The sequence below is a fragment of the Elaeis guineensis genome, chromosome 6 (assembly GCF_000442705.2).
Source record: "Elaeis guineensis isolate ETL-2024a chromosome 6, EG11, whole genome shotgun sequence".
Taxonomy (NCBI): Eukaryota; Viridiplantae; Streptophyta; class Magnoliopsida; order Arecales; family Arecaceae; genus Elaeis; species Elaeis guineensis.
Genome location: NC_025998.2, coordinates 26,034,246 through 26,048,421, shown reverse-complemented (window position 1 = coordinate 26,048,421; position 14,176 = coordinate 26,034,246).

Genomic DNA, 14,176 nt, shown 5'->3' with positions numbered 1-14,176 from the left:
TCCTGAATACTCAGGACGACCTAGGGTTTAACTGTTAACCCTAGATGAACCATCCATATTGTATTTTAACCTTTCAAATCCATCATACAGATTATCCGATCGAGATTTTACTAAATTAAAATACAGTGATGTATTATCTCTTATAATCTGGAGGGGTCAATCCCATCTCAATCCACATACAGACTTCACAAGTACTTGAATGTACCTAGTAGTCTTCCATGATCACTGCATTAAAAATATAGATAGTTAGTCACCAAAGCACAGTGAGTTGCTTGCAAGCCACCATGGTGATCTCAAGTCTGAGGGATACTTATGTCTATACCCTTTGTGAGCTGTCCTTGATAGCAGAGCGCTATGCAGGTGAGTCATTTATTCAGTAATGATGTACTCCTATATCTCATCTATATGTCATACCAGTATTTTTATACTCCTTGATTATGAAGACAACTAACTTATATGGCACACAACAATCTATACTCGATAAACGTTATCATCCTTTAATAATGTATCATTTGGTCACGAACATGGTTTACGAACTATTCGATAAATCCTTCTTTATTGATTATTTTATAATTCTAAGGACTTCATCACAAAAAAATTCTAATAAGGAAGATGAACAATTTATGATGAAATATGTCAAATAATTTTTATTAATTTATAATTTTATATACTAATTATAAAGAGTATAATCATCCAAATGATTGATTTTATGACATATTTTTTAATACAAAAGTCATATATATTATTCAGAATATCATATATATTTACAAGAAGTCATATAAGATATTAAGAAGCTATATATATTATTCAATTTATCATATATATTCATAAAAAAATATATATATTATTTAAGATATCATATATATTAATAGAAAGTCATATAAAGTATTAAAAATCATATATGTCATTTAGGATATCATATATATTCATAGAAAATCATACAAAGTATCAATAAGTCATATATATTGTTCAAGATATTATAAAAATATACAAAGTTATATATATTATTCAGGACATCATATATATTCATAGAAAATCATACAATGCATTAGAAAGTAATAATATTTTTTTTTTATTTTATAGAGAAAAAAATATTTTCATCACTGAAAATTAGAGAAAAAAATATAGAATGGCATTAAATATTTGTCCCATTTAAGTGCACTACGTATCCCAATATTATTGGACAATGCACTCCCATTGCACTGCATGCAGTGTACAAAAAATTACTTGCCTTATCATATACAAGAACATGGTATTGTGGATAGCCCATTATGGGCAAAAACGTGGCATTGCAAATAACCCACCTCAAACAAGAATATGGTATTATGGATAACCTTACCACATATAGGAATGTGGTATTTTGTGCTTGCCGGTCATGGGCTGAAGCATGGCCATGGCAAGTCCAATACTGAAAAGATCATTAGATGTCCCAAGATTATTACTGAGTCCAACTTGATTGAATTTAAGGCAAAATACTCATCCAAAAATTGAAACAAATTGTTTTTGTTGGCATATGATTGATGCATTTTGTAATTTATCGATAGGTATATATCACATTTAATGATTGATTAATTGATATGTACATGTCACAATCATTATACTCTATTTGATGTTATTAATTAATTATATTTTTTATCATGTATTATATCATTTGTATTTGAATTTTTATAAATGGTATTAGTGTGGACCTGATTCATAACCTATATGGACTATGGGATATTATAATATAGATCTGTTAGGACAGACAATGGACTGATAGTGATATTTGTGATTAGATTTGAATGGATTTGGATCCTTAGCCTAGCTAGCAAGGATACCAATGCTCAAATTGGAAGAGTATGTGAAGACCATATGATCATATTTTTAGTCCCACATTAGTTATGCACTGGGTAGATCTTGAATATTTTTATAAAATCAAAAAATCTAAATGATACCTTTCAACTAGTCTTTTGGAAAGGTCTTGGGTTATTACAGATTAACACTAAACTATAAGGGCTGTTGGTGCAAAAATCCGCCTGCGCCGGAGAAGCTGGAGTTGAGGAAGCCGCGGTCGCCGCCGGGACCTGCAAGGGAAGTCTAAACCGGAGGTGGGGTTGCTCCGGCAAGACCCTCCGACGCTCAAGTCAGTTCTCTGCCTCAACAAGAATGGAGTGCTCGAACGGAGAGTTTAGCAGAGTTTTGAGATAAGGCAAAAGAGCTTAAGGAATAACGTATCTGGGTCCCCCTTTTATAGGCGGGAGAGGCAACGGACTGATGGCGACGTTTGTAACCGCCTGGTAGTGGGCCGCCCATGGTCAGGGGAATTGATTGCGAAATATAATGGAGCAGATACGTGGGCATCACCTCGACCCGCCATGTGGAATCTGTTATGAGGGGTGGAGCAGCGTCCGTCGTCAGGAGAATTGCATGGTATCCGTCGCAGGAGGTGGAGCAGGTTCGTGGCTGTCACTGTGGCCTGCCAGGGGATAGTGGAGCTGTGCGGAGTTCGCCACAGGAAGTAGAGCAGGGCGGCTATGGCCACTGCGGCTTGTCAGGGAATGATGGTACAGTGCGGAGTCCACCACAGGAAGTGGAGCAGGGTCGTGGCCGTTTTGGGGGCCTGTCAGGGGGCGTGGAGCTGTGCGGAGTCCGCCACAGGAAGTAGAGCAGGGCGGCTATGGCCACTGCGGCTTGTCAGGGAATGATGGTACTGCGCGGAGTCTGCCACAGGAAGTGGAGCAGGGTCGTGGCCGTTTTGGGGGCCTGTCAGGGGGCGTGGATCTGTCGATTGAAGCTCGGTAACGGCCGGAGCCCGGTTTTCGTTGAGGTCCGGGTGAGGCCCTCCGGGCGGTAGGGGTCGTGAACGGAGCCCGGCTCCCGCAGGAGTCCTGGCGGAGCAGCAGTTGATATCGACAGTGGAGCCTGGCTCCCGTAGGAGTCCGGGCGGAGCTGTAACTGCCGTCGGCGGTGGAGCCCGGCTCCCATAGGAGTCCGGGCGGAGCTGCGCTGCAAACAAAGTTAAGGGTGAAATCTGGCTCTGATAGGAGTCCGGATTGAGCTTACCAGCAGTTGATACTGAGAGCGGAGCCCGGCTCCCGTGGGAGTCCGGGCGGAGCTGCGCTGATGCCGACAGTGGAGCCTGGCTCCCGTAGGAGTCCGGGCGGAGCTGTCGTCGGCGGTGAAGCCCGGCTCCCGTAGGAGTCCGGGCGGAGCTGCACTTGCTGATGGCGGTGGAGCCCGGCTCCCGTAGGAGTCCGAGCGGAGCTGCACTTGCTGATGGCGGTGCCCGGCTCCCGTAGGAGTCCGGGCGGAGCTGCACTTGCTGATGGCGGTGGAGCCCGGCTCCCGTAGGAGTCCGGGCGGAGCTGCACTTGCTGATGGCGGTGGAGCCCGGCTCCCGTAGGAGTCCGGGCGGAGCTGCGCTGCAAACAAAGTTAAGGGTGAAATTCGGCTCTGATAGGAGTCCGGATTGAGCTTACCAGCAGTTGATACTTAGAGCGGAGCCCGGCTCCCGTGGGAGTCCGGGCGGAGCTGCGCTGATGCTGACAGTGGAGCCTGGCTCCCGTAGGAGTCCGGGCGGAGCTACCGTCGGCGGTAAAGCCCGGCTCCCGTAGGAGTCCGGGCGGAGCTGCACTTGCTGATGGCGGTGGAGCCCGGCTCCCGTAGGAGTCCGGGTGGAGCTGCACTTGCTGATGGCGGTGGAGCCCGGCTCCCGTAGGAGTCCGGGCGGAGCTGCACTTGCTGATGGCGGTGGAGCCCGGCTCCCGTAGGAGTCCGGGCGGAGCTGCACTTGCTGATGGCGGTGGAGCCCGGCTCCCGTAGGAGTCCGGGCGGAGCTGCACTTGCTGGTGGCGGTTCCGCCGTGGGTTCCGACTGTGGGTATTTTATACCCAACACCAGTCCCCCTACATCCGAGTTTTGAATTTCAAACGAAAGAAGTACACAGAAGTACAGTCGAAACCGTCCCTTCGAATCCCGCGTCCCGCCGTTCCCAGATATTTTGGCATTAAATGAGCGCGTGCCGGAGTCTTTTCGAATTGGGGCGGTACGAGGGGACGCTTCGAAGACCCCGCAGGTACGCTGGCCTAGGTACGGCGCAATTATGACCCTGCCAACCGCCAGCCGCCTTCAGCCGTCTGCCATGGGGAGTGGGACACGTGTCGGATGCGGACTGGCCTGGGGGGATTCGAGATCATTATGGCGCCGGATCCCAGGGTCTATTTAAACCCGTCCTCCCCCCTTCAGGCGCCCCACTCTGTTTCTGATTTCTTACTAGCGTCTGTCATCTCCCTGAGAGTCTGCTCTAGCGAACGCCCTCTCGAGCCGTAGGCGCCTTCCGTTTCTCGCTCCCCAGGCCCCCAGAGCAAGATAGGTTAGTGCCCACCTTCTTCTTCTTACCGCCTAGGGTCCTCTCCTCCTTTCACTTCTTTTGTGTCTTCTCCTGAGTTGACCTCCGACGTCTCCCTCCCTTCTCGGCTTGCTTTTCCAGGGTCCTTTAGGTTTTCCCCCAAAAAAAAATGTCTTCCGATTCTTCTGCCCCCGTAAGTTCTGGGAGTTCTTCTGCTTCAAACCCCCAGGCCCCTGTCTCTGTGGACGAACCCGCGTTCGGGGCAGGGCCTCGCCCGATTTTCGCACCGGGCGCCATTCCATGTTCGTCGACTCCGGACGAACTTCTCCTGATAAGGGCTCGGTATGGGGTTCCTTCAGAGTACGACCTGGAGCTTCCTGGCCCCTCTGATCGGGCCAGCGCTCCCCCTCTTGGTCGCTTTTGTCTGTACCAGGAGGCATTCCGTGCCGGACTCCGGCTTTCGCTTCCTGCTTTTGTTGCCGCCTTCTTTCGTTTCTTAGACATTTTCCTCGCCTCTGTCGCCCCGAATTCCTTTAGGTTTTTGATAGGGTTTCTCTCTCTCTGTCATATAGCCGAGGTCCAGCCTTCCCTCTCCCTGTTCAAACATTTCTACACCTTCAAACGCCATCCTTCAGCGAAGGACTGGTGGTACTTCTCCCCCCAGTTCGGTAAGAAGGGGTTGCTGAAGGGCGCCCCTTCTTCGATTCATAACTGGAAGGGGAAATTTCTCTTCATTTACTATCCGACCCTGGAACTGGGCCTGCCCCCTTGGGGGTCTCTGAGGGATTCCGTCCGTCGGGCTCCCAGCCTGGGAGAGGACGACCTTCAGGCCGCCCAGAAGCTCCTGAGTTACCCCGCTCCTTCCCTTCCAAACCTGCTGAGGGAGCAGCTTCTTTTCAACATCGGCCTGAGCCCTCAGGATCCAGCAAGTATATATCTTTCCTTTTCTTGTCTTCTTCTTCTCTCTCTTTCTTTCTCTCTCCCTTTTCCTCTTTTCTCTTTCTTTTTTTTCTTTCTTCTTCTCTTTTTTTTTTTTTTGGCTCTGGACTGATCGATGCCGCTTTTTCCTTCTTCATTTCTTTTCCTTTTTTTTTTTTTTTTTTTTTTAGCAATGGACGCCGAAGCCACACGGATGCTCGCCAAGGCCATGAGAGCCCAGAAAAAGAAGGGCGCGACGACTTCTGGCTCGGCGAAGAGGGCCAGGGTGGAGGAGACGAGCTTGGCTGCGCCCGTCCAGGCGACCCCGGCAATCGACATTCCTTCGGATGCCGAGCCAGCGGCCCCCCGGGCTCCCTCAAGGAGCCCGCCGACCGGGGTCCCCATTCCGGAGGTCCGCCCCACGGAGGCGCCTGCCGCGGGGAGGAGGAGAAAATCGGTGGCCCGCAGGCCGAGCAGCCACCGAGCCGCTGCAGACGAGTCCGTCTGCTCCGAGGGGGGATCGGAGAACCCCTTCAACGACAAGGCTCTGATCCGTCGGCTGCTCGATGGTTGCATTCTGTCCGATGTCGTGGAGAGGATCGACCGTGCCGATCCCGAGCAGCGGGCCTGGGACACCTTGGGGTCCTTTCTTGAGGTAAGCGGATTTTTACTGGCACAGTTGCTCGGTCTTCGTTGTGATTCTCTATCTGTCCCTGCAGATCGGGCACCAGCTCTTCGCCTATGTCGAGGCGTTGGGCCGCATGAGAAGGGATCTTCTTCGGGCGGAGGAGCGCTGCCAAGACGAGGTTGCTCGTCTTCAAGCGAAGACGGCCGAGGTGGCCGCCCTCCGGGAAGCCCTGGAGAGAGAGAGAGAAGACCGGGAAGAGAAAAGACGAGTCCGGGAGGAGGAGAGGCGAAGCTTGGAGGATTCGGCAAGGAAGGCGGAGGCCGAGGTCGCCCATCTGGCCGAGCAAACTCCGGTTCTGATCTCAGAGGCCAGGACCCTTGCGGTGGAGGAGTTCAAGGCCTCCGCGGAGATGAGGGAGCTGAACGTCCAGTTCGGCCTAGAGGCGTTCACCAAGGGGTTCGAGCTCTGCCGAGAGAGGGTGGCCAGCAGATACCCCGACCTTGATCTCAGTTTTTTGGAGGAGTCTGACGACGAGGCCGCCCCTTCGTCTGCTGCTGCCGCAGTCGCGCCCCCCGCGCCGAGCTCTCCACCCCCTGCCCCCGAGGTCTGAGACCTCCGATCTTGTATCTTTCTTTTGTCGCCATATTTCCTTTCCGCTTGTCTTCAAAATTAATCAATAAAGTTGAATTTCTTATTGGATGGCCTTTCCTTCCCCCCGCTCCTTCTTTTCTGCCTTTCTTCTTGTAATAAGTTGGTCTTTGACGTTTGCTTCTTCCGATGGCAGTGTCCCGCCGAAGCACTCCCCTTGCCCCTGGGGGTCCTGCTGAAGTCAACTATCCAACGGCTAAAAAAGGAGGTCCTTCACCTGACGAAGAAGTTAAAAAAGTTGGAGGACGAGCTCCGCAAGTCGAAAAAATGCTATTCCGAGGCCGCCGCTGAGGCCGCCCACTTCAGGAGTCTCCAAGTGAAAGCAATCATGGACTACAGCCGGAGGAAGGCGAACTTCGCAAAGGAGCTCGAGGAATGCACGAAGAGCGCCAGCGACCGAACTTGGGCTCAAGAAGCCAGGATCAGCGCCCTTAAGGTGGAGCTGTCAGCTGCGAAGAGGAGGATCGGCCAACTAGAAGGGAACTCATCCCGGCTCACAGCGCGGGACGAGCAGATATGGTCACAAAAAGTTTCCGACCTCCAGAGGCAGCTTCAAGATGCTGAGGTGAGCCACGATGTGCAGCGGGCCAGCTGGCGCCGGCAGGTAGAAGAGTACAAAGGGAGATTCCGTCGGGCGGCGGACGAGGTTGTTCGTCTCCAGGGGCAGTTGGTTACTAGGGCGCAGCTTGCTAACGCCCAAGATACCGAAGAGCTCCAAGCCTTGAGAGGCACCGTCGAAGGAATTTCTGTCTCCCTTGGGGAGAAGACAGTCGAGCTTCAACAAGTAAAAATCCAACTGGGGCTTGAGCGGAAGGCCGTCGCAGATGCAGAGGCGGAGTCCGAAGCTTTGCGGAAGTGGCATCGGGAAGCGGAGGCTGAGAGCCGGCGACTTCGTCAGGCGCTCCAGGATATGCTGCAAAAGAAGGAAGAACTAGAGGAAACGGTGGAGAGCCTGAGGCAGTCCTGGTCGAGGGATGGAGGTGATCACCCTAGGTTAGAGGGAGCAGGACCTCCTTAGAGTTCTTTTGTAGTCACCCTCTTTTTGTAGCTGCCCCTTTTTTTCTTGTCGTTTTGTCCCTCTTTCTCTGGCCGTCCTGGCCCTGTAGTACATATATTGGAAATGAGGAAAAAGCACTTTGTGTTACCTTGTCCGCGCGTAGCACCAATATTGTCGTTCGTTGACTCTTTCTCGTCGTTTGGCCTGTTTGGCTTAGAGGTCGTCGTGGGAAGGGGCTCTTCCCTTCCATCTGATCTCGTCATGTGGCCAAGCCTCGCCACCATTCTTAACCCTTGCTGGCGAAGTAGCGGATGGAACCCGGCTTTCTTGGGAGCCCGGGCGAAGTCTTCCTTGGCGGCTGAACCCGGCTCCCGTAGGAGTCCGGGCGAAGCTTTCCTGGCGGCTGAACCCGGCTCCCGTAGGAGTCCGGGCGAAGCTTTCCTGGCGGCGGAACCCGGCTCCCGTAGGAGTCCGGGCGAAGCTTACCTGGCGGCGAAACCCGGCTCCCATAGGAGTCCGGGCGAAGCTTTCCTAGCGGCGGAACCCGGCTCCCGTAGGAGTCCAGGCGAAGCTTACCTGGCGGCGGAACCCGGCTCCCGTAGGAGTCCGGGCGAAGCTTTCCTGGCGGCTGAACCCGGCTCCCGTAGGAGTCCGGGCGAAGCTTACCTTGGTGGCGGAACCCGGCTCCCGTAGGAGTCCGGGTCTTCCATTTTGCTTGAGCTGGCGCGAGGTTCTCGTTATCAGCCTGGCTTGTGGGGGCGCGTTAGGGCGCTGTAAGGCCTCTCCCCCCTCCGGTCTAAAAGAACCGGGTCTTCAACTTTGCTCATGTCAGGACGAGGTTCTCCTCCTGTTCCTGACATGGCTGTGGGGGCACATTAGGGCGTTGCAAGGCCTCTCCCCCCATCCGGTCTAAAAGAACCGGGCCTTCGACTTTGCTCAAGTTAGGGCGAGGTTCTCCTCCTGTCCCTAACAGGGCTGTGGGGGCACATTAGGGCGTTGTAAGGCCTCTCCCCCCATCCGATCTAAAAGAACCGGGCCTTTGACTTTGCTCAAGTTAGGGCGAGGTTCTCCTGCTGTCCCTAACAGGGCTGTGGGGGCACATTAGGGCGTTGTAGGGCCTCTCCCCCCATCCGGTCTAAAAGAATCGGGCCTTTGACTTTGCTCATGTCAGGACGAGGTTCTCCTCCTGTTCCCGACATGGCCGTTATTTTTGGAGGGGTCATATCCAGTCATAATACATCCGCGTTAAGTAGGAGGAGCGCGTTAGCTAGAAAGAAAAGTAGATTCAAAACGAAATAGTAAGCAATACATTTACAGTTCTCCCGCTCCTCCTTGAGGCCCTCCGGCGATGGAGTCGATGGTCCCGATAGGAGGTCGGTCCCCGAGCTGCTCCTCCCTTTTCTGCAGTTCGGGCGGTGGGAGGGCTCTTGGCCGGTCTCCTCTACCCTCATGCCGGCGGCGGATGAATCTGTCGAGCCGACCTCGCCGGATGAGTTCCTCGATCTCGTCCTGGAGCTGGATACACTCTTCGGTGTCATGGCCGTGGTCGCGGTGGTAGAGGCAGAACTTGTTGGGGTTGCACTTCCCGGGGTGCGTGCGCATCCTCTCCGGCCTAGGAAGCAACTCCCTGACCTCCATCAGTACCTGGGCCTTCGAGGCGTTGAGGGGGGCGTAGCTGCGGAACTTCCCTGGCGGGGAACCCCGCCGAAACCTGTTGTCCGGGCTCCTCTGCCTGCGCGCCCGGGGGGGAGTATGGGCGCGCTTATGCCCAGGAGGGGATCGGGAGCGAGGCCGGGCTTCCTTTGGCCTCTTCTCAACTACGAGCTTACCAGAATTTCCCGCCTGGCACTCCCTCGCAGTCTCTTCATCTTTCATTCTGAAGGCCTCTTCCGCTCGGGCGTATCCTTCAGCCCGAGCCAGCAGATCAGCGAAATCTCTGGGGTACTTCTTCTCCAGGGAGTATAAGAGATCATTCTTCTGAAGGCCGCCTTTCAGGGCGGCCATGGCAACCGACTGGTCCAAGTTCCGGACTTCCAACGCCGCGATGTTGAAGCGGTTGATGTAGGCCCGTATGGACTCCCCTTCCCTCTGCTTGATGTTGATGAGGGACTCCGAACCTTTTCGGGGACGTCGGCTGCTGACAAAATGGGCCACGAATTGGTGGCTCATTTGATCAAAGGAGAATACGGTACCCGGCTTCAGAGCTGAGTACCAGTTTCTTGCTGCTCCCTTCAAGGTAGACGGAAAAGCCCGGCACAAGATGGCGTCAGGGGCGTCGTGGAGCAGCATCATCGTTCGAAAGGCCTCCAGATGATCGACCGGGTCTGACGTCCCGTCGTAGCTTTCGAACTGAGGAAGCTTGAAATTCGGTGGGATCGGTTCCTGCATAATCGTTTGGGAGAAGGGAGGGTCAGTGCAGATATCCTCACCGTAAGCGGGAGGCGCATGGCGGAGTTCTTCGATCCGTCGGTTCATCTCCTGGAGCCTCCGGTCCAGGAAATCCTCTCGACTTCGAGTCTCGAGGGTCCTTTGGCAGAACGGGGGCAGGGATCTCCCAGGGGTGGAGTCGTGGTCCGATTGAGGGCTCTCCACCCTTGGATTCACCTTCCTGGGAAGGACGGGGCGGCTGGCCCAGGTGGCCCGCCCCACCGCCGGGTTCTGGCATTCCGAAGATGCCCCTTCCGGATGTGCCGACGCCTGCGGCGGCTGCTGCTGCATTGCCTGTACGGCCTCGACGAGGCCTTTGACCTGCTGCGCCAGCAAGTCAAACTGCTCCACGCCGACCGCCGTCGTCGGAGGGGGAGGAGGAGCTGGCTGAGAAACGGGAGGGGAGGCCGGAGCCTGAGATCTGGCCGCGGAGGCCGTGGACCGCCGGGTGGACGCCCTGTGCGGAGGCATCGGGTGTCGATCTCGCGGGGGAGGATTAGGAGTAGATGACGGAGAGATGGCCGGAGGCGGCTCCGTTGAGCGCTCCTTCAAGAACAAGGGTGCTGCGAAGACACACGCCCTTCTTCTAGCGCCAATCCTGTTGGTGCAAAAATCTGCCTACGCCGGAGAAGCTGGAGTTGAGGAAGCCGCGGTCGCCGCCGGGACCTGCAAGGGAAGTCTAAACCGGAGGTGGGGTTGCTCCGGCAAGACCCTCCGACGCTCAAGTCAGTTCTCTGCCTCAACAAGAATGGAGTGCTCGAACGGAGAGTTTAGCAGAGTTTTGAGATAAGGCAAAAGAGCTTAAGGAATAACGTATCTGGGTCCCCCTTTTATAGGCGGGGGAGGCAACGGACTGATGGCGATGTTTGTAACCGCCTGGTAGTGGGCCGCCCATGGTCAGGGGAATTGATTGCGAAATATAATGGAGCAGATACGTGGGCATCACCTCGACCCGCCACGTGGAATCTGTTATGAGGGGTGGAGCAGCGTCCGTCGTCAGGAGAATCGCATGGTATCCGTCGCAGGAGGTGGAGCAGGTTCGTGGCCGTCACTGTGGCCTGCCAGGGGATAGTGGAGCTGTGCGGAGTCCGCCACAGGAAGTAGAGCAGGGCGGCTATGGCCACTGCGGCTTGTCAGGGAATGATGGTACTGCGCGGAGTCCGCCACAGGAAGTGGAGCAGGGTCGTGGCCATTTTGGGGGCCTGTCAGGGGTAGTGGAGCTGTGCGGAGTCCGCCACAGGAAGTAGAGCAGGGTGGCTATGGCCACTGCGGCTTGTCAGGGAATGATGGTACTGCGCGGAGTCCGCCACAGGAAGTGGAGCAGGGTCGTGGCCGTTTTGGGGGCCTGTCAGGGGGCGTGGATCTGTCGATTGAAGCTCGGTAACGGCCGGAGCCCGGTTTCCGTTGAGGTCCGGGTGAGGCCCTCCGGGCGGTAGGGGTCGTGAACGGAGCCCGGCTCCCGCAGGAGTCCTGGCGGAGCAGCAGTTGATATCGACAGTGAAGCCTGGCTCCCGTAGGAGTCCGGGCGGAGCTGTAACTGTCATCGGTGGTGGAGCCCGGCTCCCGTAGGAGTCCGGGTGGAGCTGTGCTGCAAACAAAGTTAAGGGTGAAATCCGGCTCTGATAGGAGTCCGGATTGAGCTTACCAGCAGTTGATACTGAGAGCGGAGCCCGGCTCCCGTGGGAGTCCGGGCGGAGCTGCGCTGATGCCGACAGTGGAGCCTGGCTCCCGTAGGAGTCCGGGCGGAGCTGCCGTCGGCGGTGAAGCCCGGCTCCCGTAGGAGTCCAGGCGGAGCTGCACTTGCTGATGGCGGTGGAGCCCGGCTCCCGTAGGAGTCCGGGCGGAGCTGCACTTGCTGATGGCGGTGGAGCCCGGCTCCCGTAGGAGTCCGGGCGGAGCTGCGCTGCAAACAAAGTTAAGGGTGAAATCCGGCTCTGATAGGAGTCCGGATTGAGCTTACCAGCAGTTGATACTGAGAGCGGAGCCCGGCTCCCGTGGAAGTCCGGGCGGAGCTGCGCTGATGCTGACAGTGGAGCCTGGCTCCCGTAGGAGTCCGGGCGGAGCTGCCGTCGGCGGTGAAGCCCGGCTCCCGTAGGAGTCCGGGCAGAGCTGCACTTGCTGATGGCGGTGGAGCCCGGCTCCCGTAGGAGTCCGGGCGGAGCTGCACTTGCTGATGGCGGTGGAGCCCGGCTCCCGTAGGAGTCCGGGCGGAGCTGCACTTGCTGGTGGCGGTTCCGCCGTGGGTTCCGGCTGTGGGTATTTTATACCCAACAAGGGCCATAGCACTATCTACCAACAAAAGACATTCATAATTACAAATATCAATACACCATCATGATGGATCTCATGACATCGTATATGGTCTAGCACACGTGATCTATGAGTAATAAAGAACATATACTATAACAAATATAACTATTAGTGATATTTTTAAGTATTAGTATAGGTCAGAAAGAATACTGTAAATATCTTTATTGATATTTTTTTGATATTTTCTTATGTACCATCTTAAGGTGGTGTCAATAATTAATTATCAATATTTTCAAAAAATAGCAATAGAAATTTATATTTTGGTGGCACATGTAAGTGCCTTTGAAGTTTCAATTTTGGTATATGTAAGTACCTTTAAAGTTTTAATTCCAATATTTTATACATGCCAATAAAAAATTATTAGAAATAAATCATACATCCTAGAATTTGAAATATTAATGTCTTATTTGAATGACAAGCTCTTAACCACCAAGTTGTAACTTGTATTATTATCACATAAAAATAATTTATTTGACTTGTTAACACACATTCATATCATTAAATAAGTATTTGATGTATATTTTAGTATTTGATATACTACTTATTTTTAATTTTTTTATTTTTTATAAAATTAAAAATAAATTTAATTTATGGAATTCTCTATTTTAATATTTTATTATTAAAAATATTTAAAAATTAACTTGTGTGTGCCTCCATATTTATATATAACTTTTTCATAAATTCTTTAAGAATAGTTAATTCATGATTACTTTATTTATGCTGTAATAAAAAGTAATAATAAATTTTGAAGCAAAAAATGTTAATATTCTTATGTTATATTTTTATCTTGAATGTCTTTTATTCTTGATGTTTTAAATTACCTACATATAGTAATGCTAAAATATATATGTATGACAATATAATTGATGGGATCACTATGATTAAATCAAGCTCTATATAAAAATTAATAATTTAATATTTAATAAATATTTTTTAAAATTTTATAAATTATGATATTATTTACTAGTATATTAGTTAAATGTCATAATAACAGTTCTGATTTATAGCACTTCAAGTAATATATTGTAAAATAAAAATTTATAGCAATATTTATAATAAAATATCATAAATAAAAAAAAATTTATTAAAAGATAGAAGTATTTTTACTATAATATAATAAAAAAATAGCAGTATACAATAAAAAATACCACAAGCAACTTGCCATCACATCCACATTCAATTCACTGTATGGTTGCAAGAAGATCCCTTATAGGATTTCAGTCCCCTTACACATTTAGAAAAGCCTTTCGTCTCAATTCATATAAGACCCCTATGTCTTACTTAAAGGGATACAGAAATGATGCACCATATATAACACTTAAATTTTATATATTGAGAGCTCAAAACTTAAATTTTTAATATTAGACATAATAGAATGTCAATCATAACTCCCAACTAACCAAAGATGTCAAAAGTAATCAAAATGCCCATATACTCTACATGGATCTATCAAAATCAACAGGCCTAAGACCCTTAATTAGTTAGTAAATTTATACTCAATGATAGTTTTCTCATGCTCTATATCCCATTATCAACCATTCCCTTAAAAAGGGAAAAAAAAAAAAACTTTAATTCTATGTACTTGGCTCCACTTGAATCTTTGTATTCTTCATAGAGAACATAGTCCAAAACTTATCATAATAAATCCTTATCGGCCTAAAAATTGAATCAATGACTCTAAGCCCTAAAATAAAACTTCAGAGCCACTTAGCATGAGCTCCAGCCTCATATATAAGATATGATTGCTTCTGCTTTGCATGGAAGAATAGGCGACTAGTGACTGCTTAGAACTTTTCCCAGAGACAACATCTCCCCTACAAGCATGAAAATATAGCCTATAGTGGGTTTCATATCGTCTAAGCAACCAACAGGATCTATACCTGCATGATCAATCACTTCAAGATGATCACATAAAACATAT